The sequence below is a fragment of the Phaseolus vulgaris genome, chromosome 4, assembly GCF_000499845.2.
Source record: "Phaseolus vulgaris cultivar G19833 chromosome 4, P. vulgaris v2.0, whole genome shotgun sequence".
NCBI classification, from domain to species: Eukaryota; Viridiplantae; Streptophyta; class Magnoliopsida; order Fabales; family Fabaceae; genus Phaseolus; species Phaseolus vulgaris.
Genome location: NC_023756.2, coordinates 20429814 through 20440729, shown reverse-complemented (window position 1 = coordinate 20440729; position 10916 = coordinate 20429814). Strand labels below are relative to the sequence as shown.

At 38.1% G+C, this 10916-nt stretch overlaps 1 pseudogene; it reads left to right on the top strand.

The window, feature by feature from the left end:
* The first annotated feature begins 8403 nt into the window (after nt 1–8403).
* On the top strand, nt 8404–10595 carry LOC137837421 (LRR receptor-like serine/threonine-protein kinase RGI5; annotated as a pseudogene).
* Nucleotides 10596–10916: the final 321 nt, after the last annotated feature.

Genomic DNA, 10916 nt, shown 5'->3' with positions numbered 1-10916 from the left:
GGATTCCCCGAAATAAAGCATCTCAATAGTTGTCCCAAAGTTCTATTCACCACCTCGGTTTGACCATCAGTTTGTGGGTGGCAAGTGGTAGAAAATAAAAGCTTAGTTCCAAGCTTGCCCCACAAGGTCTTCCAAAAGTGACTCAAGAACTTAGGATCTCTATCGGACACTATAGACCTAGGAATCCCATGCAAGCGAACCACTTCTTGGAAGAAGAGGTTTGCAATGTGGCATGCATCATCCACTTTGTGGCAAGGAATAAAGTGAGCCATCTTTGAAAAACGATCCACTACCACAAAAATGGAGTCCTTTCCCTTTGAGGTCTTGGGTAAGCCTAAGATGAAATCCATAGATATATCTACCCAAGGCATTGAAGGGATAGGAAGAGGAGTATAAAGACCATGGGGATGCATTTTAGATTTAGCTTTGCGGCAAGCTATGCATTTATCACACAAACTATGAACATGTTTATGCATATGAGGCCAAAAGAAATGTTCATGCAACACATCCAAAGTTTTAGCAACCCCAAAATGTCCCATTAAGCCCCCCTCATGAGCTTCTCTAACAAGAGATAATCTAATAGAGCATTGGGGAACACAAAGACGTTTTCCCTTAAAAAGAAAGCCATCTTGAATAAAAAAGTCTTTGTGTCCTCCCTTAAGACACTCTTGATAGAGGAGAGAAAAATCAAGGTCATCATGATAAAGTTCCTTAATGTGATCAAAACCAAGATATTGAGAGGTTAAAAGATTTAGCAAGGTGTATCTTCTAGAAAGAGCATCCGCCACAATATTTATTTTGCCTTGCTTGTGTTTGATCACATAAGGAAATTGCTCAATGAATTCCACCCACTTAGCATGCCTCTTGTTAAGTTTGTTTTGGCTTTTCAAATATTTAAGAGATTCATGATCACTATGTATCACAAACTCTTTGGGAAAAAGATAGTGTTGCCAAGTAAACAAAGCCCTAACAAGTGCATATAATTCCTTATCATAGGTGGAATAGTTGAGATGACTTCCCTTCAATTTCTCACTAAAATAGGCTATGGGGTGGCCCTCTTGAAGGAGAACAGCCCCAATGCCTATGCTTGAAGCATCACACTCAATCTCAAATGTCTTAGTGAAATTAGGAAGGGCCAAGATGGGAGCATTAGTCAATTTTTCTTTCAAAGTATCAAAAGCATTTTGTTGTGCTTCTCCCCAATGAAAGACCACATCCTTTTTCACTATGTCATTGAGTGGTGCGGCAATGGTACCAAAGTTTGGGACAAATCTTCTATAGAAAGAAGCAAGCCCATGAAAACTTCGGACCTCATTCAAAGATTTCGGTGTAGGCCAATTTTGAATGGCCACCACCTTTGTTTTGTCCACATGGACCCCTTTACAACTCACAACAAACCCTAGGAATTCTATATGATCAAGAGCAAACATACATTTAGCAAGGTTAGCATACAAATGTTCCTTCCTAAGGGTTTCCAAAACTTGCCTAACATGCAACCTATGGTCATTCAAAGATAAGCTATAAATGAGAATGTCATCAAAGTAAACCACAACAAACTTACCAATGAAAGGTCTAAGAACATGATGCATGAGGCGCATGAAGGTACTTGGTGCATTAGTTAAACCAAAAGGCATAACTAACCACTCATATAAACCAAAGTTGGTCTTAAAAGCCGTCTTCCATTCATCACCCGGTTTGATACGGATTTGATTGTAGCCGCTTTTAAGATCAATCTTTGAAAAGATTTTAGAACCATGTAATTCATCCAACAAATCATCTAGTCTAGGTATGGGATGCCTATACTTAATGGTTATGTTATTTATGGCCCTACAATCCGAACACATTCGCCATGTGCCATCCTTTTTTGGCACTAAGATGATAGGCATAGCACAAGGACTCATGCTATCTTGCACCCACCCTTTCTCAATCAAAGCCTCAATTTGTTGGCGAATTTCCTTGGTTTCACTTGGATTGGTCCTATATGCGGGACGATTTGGTAAAGAAGAGCCCGGTATCAAATCAATTTGGTGCTCAATCCCTCTCAAAGGTGGAAGTCCATTTGGAGGATCTTGAAACACATCTTTGAACTCTTCTACCAAATTTTCCAAGCAATGAGGACTATCAACAAGTGTTTCTATGCTAAGAGTTCTAGGGATGGCTAAAAAAAGAGGATGATGAGCCACTATTTCCCTTTCAATGTCACGCCTAGACACAAGGAGTGTAGGCTTAGAACTCTTATCTTTTTTATCTTTTTTATCTTTTTCACTCTCCCTCTTTTTCTTCATGATAACTTGGTCCTCATGGACTTCTCTTGGAGAGAGAGATTTTAAAGTAACCTTGTGACCATGGAATTCAAAAGATAATTTGTTGGTAAAGCCATCATGTAAAACTTTTCTATCAAATTGCCAAGGCCTTCCCAAAAGAACATGAGTGGCTTCCATGGGCATAACATCACATAATACCTCATCTTTGTATTTTCCAATGGAGAAATGGATGAGGACTTGTTTATTAACAATTATTTCTCCTATTTCACTAAGCCATTGTAACTTGTAGGGCTTTGTATGAGAGATAGTAGGCAATCCAAGTTTATCTACTACTCTTGTACTAGCCACATTTGCACAACTACCCCCATCCACTATCAAGGAACAAATGTTGTTTTGAATAAGACATCTTGTATGGAAAATATTTTCCCTTTGACTTTCATCAAAAGGTTGTGAAACTTGTCCAAGAAGTCTTCTCACCACTAACAAGTCCCCTTCAAGTGGACATTCGCTCTCTTCCTCACTAGATGCATGAGAATGCAATGAATGCTTTGAAGAATCCGAATCATGCTCACTAACTACAATGCCCTCATGCATGTACATACTTCGTTTGGAAGGACAATTTGCAGCAATATGACCATAACCCATACATTTAAAGCATTTAGTGTTAGATGTTCTAGTGGGAGACTTAGGTCTAGATGTTGATGGCTTAGATTCCTTGGGTTTGAAAGAAGAATCTTTGGAAGGATGTTTAGAAAAAGAAGTTTTGTTTCTCCAAGACTTGGAGTAGTATCCATTATTGGAAGCATTTTTAAAAGAGTGTTTCTTAGCAAGTTGAGCTTCCACCTTCATTGCAAGATGAACTAAAGAGCCCAATGATGAATACTCTTGTAACTCAACAATGTCTTGGATATCCTTCCTAAGACCACTCACAAACCTAGCAATCATGGCTTCTTCACTTTCTTCTAATTCAATTTTAAGCACAAGCGTCTCAAGCTCCTTATAATATTCATCCACATTTAGCGTGCCTTGTTGAAACCGTTGGAGTCTCAACATGAGGTCTTTCCTAAAATGTGGGGGCACAAACCTAGCGCGCATATGATCCTTTAAAGAGTTCCAAGAGTCCACGGGAGGACCCTTGTGATAGATAATGTCCTTTACAATCCCATGCCACCATTTCATGGCATAATCACTAAACTCTAGGGTGGCTAGCTTGAGCTTATGCTCATCTTGGATCTCATGGATCTCAAAAATTTGTTCACACTTAGCCTCCCAATCTAAATACACATTTGGATCACTAGAACCATTAAAACAAGGTAGTTTGACCGAAGGAAGCTTGGACTTTGCATCATGGTAGAAGCCATTGCCGTAGTGAATTCTTTCCCCTTGATGATGATGTCTTTGTCCATGGACTTGGGGTGGAGGTCTCCTTCTCCTATGCTCATCTTCACGGCCAACATCATTTGAAGAAGCTCTTGAAGATGGTCTATGAGAATGATGTCCATCATGGATAGAAGGAGATGGTCTAGTTTGTTGGACCTCCATCTTTTGCATTTTCTCCTCCAACCTTCTAATTGTTCTTTGAGCTTCATGTAATTCACCAAGAATTGAAGCTTTGGAAGGAGAATTCTGCTTGTAGGATGCATCACTTGAAAATCCAGCCATTTGTAATTAAAAACAGCAAACACACAAAACAGCAAACAAGTTAGAAAATTAGCAAAAACAGTGAGCTTTGCAATTGAAACTGCCGAAGTGAATTTAAGGCTGAAAAAGATATCACTCTCAAAGAAATAATGTTCTTGCTCCAATCTGATCTTGAGGCCTTGGAATCCTCAAATGAAATATGTCAAAGCAAGCACACCAATCTTAAGAGCAAACCACCACAAAACCAAAGAAACAATAAAGACAAACAAGAAAAGGTATAAGCAAGGAAAGGTAATTGCAAAAGGAATACTATATGAAAGACAAACTCAAAGAATAAGAAAGAAAGACAATCAAGAAAATAAAGAACTCAATGAGAAAAGTAGGCACACAAAAGAATACCTATGGAAAAGCACTAGAGTAGATGAAGAAAACAAAAAATTTAGCTACTGGAAATTTTTTTTTTATGCAAACTGTGCTTGATATTCACTGATTTAACTGGAACGTTGTAGAGCGAACTGGATTATGAAATTTATACCACAGAAACTTCAAGATGTTAACTCAATAATGGCACTGGAATCAATTAAAAACAGTAAGCCAATTGAGAGAAATAAATTTTTTAAAATCGCTGCCAGATTACCGTATTTTTTTCGGCAGGGATGTACACTTTTTTTATTTTATTTATCATTTTTTGTGTACTTCATATTTTTGAATGATTCTTTTTTCTATTCTTTTCTAACACTTTGAATATCTCAAATCCAGAATTTCAGAATTTTACAGTACGTAAATCAGTTGCAATAAGGAAAAACAGTAAGCACTTTTTCAGAAACAGAGGAATCCTAATAGGAATAAAAAACAGAATGATGAACTAGCAAAGACATAATAGAAAATGATGTATTGGAACTTGTATAGGTCTAGAATACAAGTATGAACTCAATTCTAAAAAGAAAATGCACAAAGGATCAACATCAATTCAGAATATTATAGGACACCAAAGCAAGAAACAATCAAAACAATAAAAGTACTACTAGAAGTAATGACATATATGGAATAACATGACTAAGACAAAACTTGACATGATTCAAAAATTAAAAGACACAACACAAATTGTAGCAAGTGAAAGGAAGCTTAAGGTAAACTCTAGGAAGGATAATGCCATTCCAAAAGAGCAACCATACTCATAAGAATTATGAGTGCCATAAACCTTTCCACAAACACTTGGAGCAAAAGAAAAACAGCAAGAATACTCAATTAAAAAATTCTAAAACAGAAACTTAAATTGCAAGAAATTAAAGAGCTCTTGAAATAAAGTGCACACAACTCAACAATTAAACAAGAATGAACCTAAGACTCATGATACCACATGATGTGATTCCAATAGCCACATAGAACAAGATTCTTGACACTTTGAGGAATCACCTTGAGCTGGAAAATATAGAGGCACTTTCTTAGAAGTTGGATCATGGTTCTAAGTCAAGAACTCACCAATAACAAGTACCAAATCCCAAACTCATTTGGTTGAACCAAATATTGTCAAATTGAATCAACAAAGGAATTATAAAAAGAGAAGACCGAACAGAAATTAGGCAAGAACACATAAGAACCGAACATAAAAGGAATTGAAAACAAAAACAGAACACATGTGCTGGAAAATGGAATAGCCGAACCAAAATACATCAAAAACACAAGGCAACATGAACAATTGAAAAAGAAGAAAGGAAGGAGAAGAGAATGCTCATGAAGATGGAAGATAGGTTGGATGATCACGCCACTAGAAGTATGGATGCTCCTAGATGAGTGTGGAAGCCGCCACTTGAGGAAACCATGGTCCTTCAAGATAAGACTAGAGTAGAAGCTCAAAAGCTCTCCAAATGCTCACTCCAATTTTGAGTATAGTTTCTTTAGATGAATTCAAATCTGAAATTTACAAGGAAGGCACCTCTATTTATAGCCTAAGGTGCTGAAAAATGAAAGCTAAACATTTCAAAATTCCCTCCCAAAACCATCTAGAACCGGCGCTAAAAATGCCAAGCAAGGAAGGTGTGATCCTTTCCTTCACTTTGGCACCCCCTATTCTACTCCTACACCTATCTACTAATACACCCCCCTAAAGCTCCTAACTAAAAACCTAAAAGATGCTATAACAAAAGAGGTTTCTAAGGTTTCCCTCTAAGCACCTTCAACTAAAGACACTACAAAAAGAGAAAATAAATGTCCTCTAGCTCCCAAGGCTTTGAACATGCTTCTTGTAATCCTTTGAGGTGGACTTTGACCTCCATGGGCGTCCTCCATTTGTGCCTCCACCTCTTCTTGAGCTTGATGAGTGGCCTCCATGTTCTCTTGGGCTTGATCTCCATCACCTTCTAACTGACCTTGCTCCTATCTTACTGATCAAGGAGGTGCTTTACTGATGCCGTTGGCGAGTCGTGCTGTCCTCGCCTCGACGTTCTTGCTCGAGAGGGAGGTGCGCTATCCCGCTTCGAGCCTCTTGGCCCAAGGAAAAATTAGTGTTTGTTCCCTACCTGTCCACCACGGGTTTGGGGAGAAGGTTCCGAACTAACCCATGGGAAAGGTTCCGAACTGATCGCACCCTTGCTTAAAGTCAGGGGAGGATTTAACTATGATCTGGGTTGTTTAGCCTTGGCGTTCTCACTCGAGGGGGGAGGTGTTCTCTGCGAACCTACCTTTTCCACTCTCGAGACTTCTAACCCAAGGGACAACTTATAACTGACCTCATCTCCGCTCAAAGGCGGAAGAGGATTTCGCTGGTGAACCATATTTGTTCGTTCTTGGTGTTCTCACTCGAGGGGGAGGTGTTCTCCGTGAACCTACCTTTCCCACTTTCGAGACTTCTAACCTAAGCGAACGGTTCATAACTGACCTCATCTTCGCTCAAAGGCAAAGGAGGATTTCTCTGGTGAACTGTTTCGTTCGGCCTTGGCGTTCTCACTTGAGGGGAAGGCGTTCTCTGCGAAGCTACCTTTCTCTTCTTCGAGACCTCTAACGCAAGGGGACAATTTGTGTATGACCTCATCTTCGCTCAAAGGCAAAGGAGGATTTCTTTGGTGAACCATTTCGTTCAACCTTAGCGCTCTCACTCGAGGGGGAGGTGCTCTCTGCGAACATACCTTTCCCGCTCCCGAGACCTCTAACGCAAGTAAACAGGTTCACAACTGTAGTGTACAAACATTCGAGAAGATACTTCAATCGAAATTTATTGGGTGACCTCATTAAAAAATCCTTATAAGGAAAAAAAAGCATCCCCTAAGAATTATGTACAATGCTAGAGTTCAATTGAAATAAAACTTGAGGTTGGTCGCATTCCATGTACGAGGAATCGCGCCTCCCTCCAGCGTCTCAAGCCTGTATGCCCCATTCCCAAGGGCCTCTATTATCCTGAAAGGGTCAGTCCACTTGGGGGACAACTTGTTCTCTAACTGATATGGGTGGACCTTTCGCATCACCAGGTCAGCGACCTGGAACTGGTGAGGCTTGAGCTTCGAGCTGTGCTTGACTTGAGCGTCGGAGTGCAAACGGCCTCTAGAGCGCCATTTGTCTTTGCATTTTCAGGTGCTTGATCGAAGGAAGGCACAAACGAAGGCGGAGATAATTGGGTGTGTGATCGTCACAGGCGTACGGAGGCAATCAAAGTCAACCGGTAGGAACATATTCTTCTTTCTACTAAATTAAAAATGTTTAAATAGGTTTTTCTAATATTCTCACCATCGTAAATCCCAATTAAAAAATAAATACAAAGTTAATATTTAGTTAAAAAATACTACTAAAATTTAATTAAAATTTATCAAACATTCCAATCTAACCTAAAACTAAATTCAGAACATTTATAAACTTATATTACTTTGTGTCAAGATAATGTCGGTTATGTAGATATATATTATATCATATTAATTAATTCATTAAATAAAATAAAAGCCTCTTAAAATATTATTATAAATAAGTTAATATTTATGAAAGTAAATATTATTTATTTATTTATTATGTGTATATATTAAGTGTTACTGAGATAAGTGTCAGAATACTTTTATATTCACATTATCCATTCTTATAAGTATAGCGTAGAGAAGATATATTAACAATTAGAATGAAAATAAAAAATTAAAAAACATGTAAAATCAGGTGTTAGTCTTATAAGAAAGTCTTGATTTTTTTACACAACACTTAATTATATAAGTTTGATTCAGTACTAATAATATAAGATGCATCTGACAAAAAAATTATATAATAATATAAGATGCATTTTAAAAGAAAAAATTGGATGGTGTTAGAAAGGGCAGTGACATGAATCATGGTTCATTCATTGTTGACTGAGTGCAAATGTTATGTCAGACAAGTCTTGGTGCAGTGAGAGACCTGCAATGTCAGTCAACTCCAATCTCAGACACTTTTACCATACTTGTTCTCACTCTCCTTCCACCAACCTTCCTTCTACTCCAAACATATCTTCATATTCTCCTGCACACATTTCCCAACATTCTCTTCTTCTTCTTCTTCTTCTATTCTCCATCATGTTCTCTTCATCCTCAATCCAATTCAAATAAAATACTCATTCACACACCCCAGATACATATACACATATAAAGGATAATCACACTTCAAAACTCACTGCTAAGAACATGGGCAGGTATGACTACCCTTCAACATCTTTCCTTGCTGTTTTGTTCCTCTTTTGTTTCTGTCCCATGGTGTTGTCCCTGCTACCACAAAACCAAACAGAAGCCATGAACAATCTCTCAAAGAATCTTACTCCCACTATTCCCTGGAGTGGCTCAGACCCATGTGCATGGAAGGGAGTGAGTTGTGACCCTGCAAACTCCTCTGTAGTAGGGATTTCTTTATCTGGTTTTTCACTCCCTTCTTCTGACTTTCTTCCTCTTGTTTGCAAAATTGAAACTTTGGAGCATCTTGATGTCTCCAAAAACCGTCTGAGCTCAATCCCTGATGGTTTCATCACTGAGTGTGGAAAGATAAAGGGGTTGAAGCTGTTGAATTTCAGTGTTAACAAGTTAGAAGGTGTTTTACCTACTTTTCATGGCTTTGAGGCATTGGAATCCCTGGATATGTCTTTCAATGTGATGGGAGGGAATATTGTTTTGGAGATAGATGGGTTGGTTAGCCTCAAAAGTTTGAATCTTACTTTCAATGAATTCAGTGGGTCTCTTCCTACCAAATTGGGAAAGTCCATGGTTTTGGAGCAGCTTCTGCTTTCTGACAATAGCTTTGATGGCAAAATCCCTGATGAATTATTGAGTTACGAAAACTTGACTTGGATTGATCTTAAGAACAATAATCTTTCACAGTCTATTCCTACTAATATTGGGAAGCTTTCTAAATTGGAAACTTTGATCCTTTCCACTAATAACCTCGCTGGTGAAATTCCAACTTCACTAGTGAACATCACCAAACTTTCAAGATTTGCAGCAAGTGAGAACAGTTTCACAGGTTCTATACCTTCTGGGATCACAAAATATCTCACGAGTTTGGATCTTAGTTATAATCATCTGTATGGAGCCATTCCAGAAGACCTTTTATCTCCATCACAGTTGCTGGTTGTAGATTTGTCCATTAATATGTTAAATGGATCTTTACCTAGGAAAGTTTCTCCAAACTTGTTCAGGTTGAGGCTTGGGAGCAATCAGCTGAGTGGAAACATTCCTTCAGATGCTTTTGTAGGAGTTCATAATTTGACATACTTGGAGCTGGATAACAATATCTTAACAGGATCGATACCAGCTGAATTAGGTTCTTGCAGGAGTTTGGCATTGTTGAATTTAGCTCAGAATCGGTTGAGTGGTGGATTGCCACAACAGCTTGGTAATCTTACCGATCTCCAGGGGTTGCTGCTCCAATTTAACAATCTTAATGGAACTATCCCAACTCAAATTGGCCAACTTCCTAAGTTGTTAACCCTGAACTTGAGCCGGAATTCTCTGGGTGGATCAATTCCATCTGAGATTGCAAATTTAGGCGAGCTTAATTTCCTGTACTTGCAAGGCAACAATCTTAGTGGTTCCATACCATATCCATTGCTAACTTGAGCCGTCTTTTAGTACTCCAACTTGGGGAAAACCACCTAAGAGGTGTGATTCCAAACATGCCATTGCATCTGCTGGTTTCATTGAATCTTAGTAGCAACCTCTTTAGTGGTCCTATTCCTAGCAGTTTTGGTGCTTTGAGTACCCTGGAAGTCTTGGATCTCTCAAATAACAGCTTTTCTGGTCAAATTCCTGATTATCTTACTAACATGCAGTCTTTGACTCGGTTGATACTTTCTAACAATCCTCTGTCTGGTGAAATCCCAAAATTCAGTCACAATGTTAATGTTGAATATTTTGGAACTAATCTAATAAAAAAGAATACTGAACAGAACTGCCCAAATTCCCACACGGAGTCCAAGAATAGAAAATCCCTTGCAGTATCCATTCTCATTGCAATTGTAGCAGCTATTTTTCTTTCTGGCCTAGTCACTCTGTTGGTTGTGTTAGCGTCACGCCTTTATTACACGGTTTGTGTTCAAACAACAAACTAGTAGAGTAATAAAATTTTGTATTCACCCTAAGACATTATTTCTAAGCTTTGTGATATTGATCACTCCCATCATTTTGAAACTCTTAGGATGATTGATTGCTATAACAACAAATACTTACTTTTAATCAAAAGTGGTTACATTTAAAATAATACTCAATATTCTGATCAATAGTAACTGTTCAAATGCCTTGAATAAGGAATGTTTTAACCATCTCTCATGAACTAAACCCTAATAATGGATTATTAAATGACTACTAACAAGAAAATATTGTAAACTAAGGTCAAGATTATCATAAATTTGTTAAGACTCAATTAATTGCATGTCTAAAAGCACTAGACTGACCTCAATTAAAGTTTTGATGATTATAAATATCACTTAAGTAACTGATTTTTTTTCTCTCTCTCTATTCACTTACTCACTAACTCATACACACTTGGTAAGACATAAAGCTCAAAATAAACGAGCAT